We start from the raw sequence: 4398 nt of genomic DNA on the forward strand, positions 1-4398 counted from the left end.
AGCAAGGAGGAATAGTGGAAATGTGGCTTTTGGTGGGAGGGAGGGGGCGGGGAGATAGATATTTCCGCGGTGGCAAAAAAATTTCGCTCGGTGCCGCGAGAAACTGGCACGCAAGTGTGGTTCAAGCAGGGGCGGTGGGCTGTAGGCGACGAAGCTTCCTGTGTAAGCCAGATAACACGATGCGCCAAGATATTTTATATCGCATCCCACGCGATTCTTTCTAGTAAACTGTTTGTGGTATACCTGATTTTTTCATTATGTTTTGAAAGACAAAATGGTGTTACGGAGGGAAAAGATGGTGTTTGAATTGCTAGAACATTTATGTACATTGAACATGCAACTAGTACATGAGTGTCGTGTTTAAATTTGGAATTATTCCGGGTTCGTTTGGCATTTTATGCATTAATTGAGTTTCTAGAAAATTAATGTGCATAATTCAAATTTGAACTACAAGCACATGCTCCAATGCACCAAAGTTTGTTGAAAAAATACATGTGTGTCTTTGGGTGAATTTATAGGTCCCATGCAAGAAATGGAAATGAAATTCAAACATGTGGGCGTCGTGGCTCGGCCGGAAAGTTTGAGAAACTTGGTTTTTTAATTCCTGTAAATCGAAATCACGCCTGGAAATCATGAAACTTGGCATGGTGTCATGACATGGCACCAACATGCTGTGGTAAATTCTATGGCCGAATTGGGACAAGCTTTGGTGTAAGCTTCTTGCAAACCGGAGCTTCCCTCAAGAAGGCTCGTGGTTCCGAGAGGGAACGTGTCACCTCCGTGCGCGAAAGGACATAGTACACTTCCTTCTCCCGCCTTAATCTTTTTACACAGGCAGACTAGACCAAATAGAAGTATCATACTAAATTTTGGAATTATTCCGAGTTCGTTTGGCCTTTTTATACATTAATTGAGTTTCTGGGCATTTAATGTGCATAATTCAAATTTAAACTACAAGCACATGCTCCAGTGCACCAAAGTTGGTTGAAAATGACATGTGTGTCGCTCGGTGAATTTATAGGTCCCATGGAAGAAATGGGAATGAAATTCAAACATCAGCGCATCATGGCTCGACCGGAAAGATTGAGAAACTTGGTTTTTTAATTCCTATAAATCCAAAACACGCCTAAAAATCGTGAAACTTGGCATGGTTTCATGACATGGCACCAACATGCTGCGGTAAATTCTTTGGCCGAATTGGGACAAGCTTTGGTGTAAGCTTCTTGCAAACCGGAGCTTCCTTGAAAAAGGCTCGTGGTTCCGAGAGGGAACTTGTCACCTCTGTGTGCAAAACGACATACGTACACTGCCTTCTCCCGCCTTAATTTTTTTACACAGGTAGATTAGACCAAATAGAAGTATTGTACTAAATTTTCGAATTATTCCAGGTTCATTTGGCCTTTTTAAACATTAATTGAGTTTCTGGGCATTTAATGTGCATAATTCAAATTTGAACTACAAGAACATGCTCTAGTGCACCAAAGTTGGTTGAAAAATCACGTGTGTGTCCTTGGGTGAATGCTACCTCTTGAGCACTGCGTTGGTTTTCCCTTGAAGAGGAAAGGGTGATGCAGTAAAGTAGTGTAAGTATCTCCCTCCGTTATTGAGAACCAAGGTATCAATCCAATAGGAGACCACGCATGAGTCCCTCGCACCTACACAAACAAACAAGAACCTCGCAATCGACGCGATAAAGGGGTTGCCAATCCCTCAACGGTCACTTACGAGAGTGAGATCTGATAGATATGATAAGATAATATTTTTGGTATTTTTATGATAAAGATGCAAAGTAAAATAAAAGGCAATAAAAATAGCTAAGTGTTGGAAGATAATATGATGGAAAATAGACCCGGGGGCCATAGGTTTCACTAGTGGCTTCTCTCGAGAGCATAAGTATTGTGGTGGGTGAACAAATTACTGTTGAGCAATTGATAGAATTGAGTATAGTTATGAGAATATCTAGGTATGATCATTTATATAGGCATCACATCCGCGACAAGTAGACCATCTCCTGCCTGCATCTACTACTATTACTCCACACATCGTCCGCTATCCAGCATGCATCTAGAGTATTAAGTTCAAAAGAATAGAGTAACGCTTTGAGTACGATGACATGATGTAGAGGGATAAACTCATGCAATATGATATAAACCCCATCTTGTTATCCTCGATGGCAACAATACAATACGTGCCTTGCTGCCCCTACTGTCACTGGGAAAGGACACCGCAAGATTGAACCTCAAGCTAAGCACTTCTCCCATTGCAAGAAAGATCAATCTAGTAGGCCAAACCAAACTGATAATTTGAAGAGACTTGCAAAGATAACCAATCATACATAAAAGAATTCAGAGGAGATTCAAATATTGTTCATAGATAAACTTGATCATAAACCCACAATTCATCGGCCTCAACAAACACACCGCAAAATAAGATTACATCGAATAGATTTCCATGATAATCGTGGGGAACTTTGTATTGAGATCCAGAGAGAGAGAAGAAGCCATCTAGCTAATAACTATGGACCCGAAGGTCAGAGGTAAACTACTCACAAATCATCGGAGGGGCTATGGTGTTGATGTAGAAGCCCTCCGTAATCAATGCCCCCTCCGGCAGGACGCCGGAAAAGGCCCCAAGATGGGATCTCACAGGTACAGAAGGTTGCGGCGGTGGATTTAGGTTTTCGTGGATGCTTTTTTTTGGTTTGGGGGTACGTAGGTATATATAGGAAGAAGAAGTACGTCGGTGTAGCAACGTGGGCCCCACGAGGGTGGAGGGCGCGCCTGGGGGGGTAGGCACGCCCCCCTACCTCATGCCCTCCTGGTAGCTTTCTTGACGTAGGGTCCAAGTCCTCTGGATCATGTTCGTTTCAAAAATCACGTTCCCGAAGGTTTCATTCCGTTTGGACTCCGTTTGATATTCTTCTTCTGCGAAACACTGAAATAGGCAAAAAAACAGCAATTCTGTGTTGGGCCTCCGGTTAATAGGTTAGTCCCAGAAATAATATAAAAGTGTATAATAAAGCCCATTAAACATCCAAAACAGAATATAATATAGCATGAAGCAATAAAAAATTGTAGATACGTTGGAGACGTATCAAGCATCCCCAAGCTTAATTCCTGCTCGTCCTCGAGTAGGTAAATGATAAAAACAGAATTTTTGATGCAGAATGCTACTTGGCATAATTTCAATGTAATTATCTTAATTGTGGTATGAATATTCAGATCCGAAAGATTCAAGACAAAAGTTTAATATTGACAAAATGATAATAATACTTCAAGCATACTCTCTAAGCAATCATGTCTTCTCAAAATAACATGGCCAAAGAAAGTTATCCCTACAAAATCATATAGTCTGGATATGCTCTATCTTCACCACACAAAGTATTTAAATCATGCACAACCCCGATGACAAGCCAAGCAATTGTTTCATACTTTTGGTGTTCTCAAACTTTTTCAATCTTCACGCAATACATGAGCGTGAGCCATGGACATAGCACTATATGTGGAATAGAATGGTGGTTGTGGAGAAGTCAAAAAGGGAGAAAATGGTCTCACATCAACTAGGCATATCAACGGGCTATGGAGATGCCCATCAATAGATATCAATGTGAGTGAGTAGGGATTGCCATCCAACGGATGCACTAGAGCTATAAGTATATGAAAGCTCAACAAAAGAAACTAAGTAGGTGTGCATCCAACTCGCTTGCTCACGAAGACCTAGGGCATTTTGAGGAAGCCCATCATTGGAATATACAAGCCAAGTCCTATAATGAAAAATTCCCACTAGTATATGAAAGTGATATCATAAGAGACTCTCTATCATGAAGATCACGGTGCTACTTTGAAGCACAAGTGTGGTAAAAGGATAGTAACATTGTCCCTTCTCTCTTTTTCTCCCATTTTTTTATTTGGTCATTCTCTCTTTTTTTTATGGCCTGTTTTTTTTAGTCCGGAGTCTCATCCCGACTTGTGGGGGAATCATAGTCTCCATCATCCTTTCCTCACTTGGGACAATGCTCTAAAAATGATGATCATCACACTTTTATTTACTTGCAACTCAACAATTACAACTCAATACTTAAAACAAAATATGACTCTATGTGAATGCCTCTGGCGGTGTACCGGGATATGCAATGAATCAAGAGTGACATGTATGAAAGGATTATGAACGGTGGCTTTGCCACAAATATGATGTCAACTACATGATCATGTGAGGCAATATGACAATGATGGAGCGTGTCATAGTAAACGGAACGGTGGTAAGTTGCATGGCAATATATCTCGGAATGGCTATGGAAATGCCATGATAGCTTGGTATGGTGGCTGTTTTGAGGAAGGTATATGGTGGGAGAATGATACCAGCGAAAAGTGCACGGTATTAGGGAGGCTAGCAATGGTG

This window comes from Triticum aestivum, chromosome 4D, assembly GCF_018294505.1.
Source record: "Triticum aestivum cultivar Chinese Spring chromosome 4D, IWGSC CS RefSeq v2.1, whole genome shotgun sequence".
NCBI classification, from domain to species: Eukaryota; Viridiplantae; Streptophyta; class Magnoliopsida; order Poales; family Poaceae; genus Triticum; species Triticum aestivum.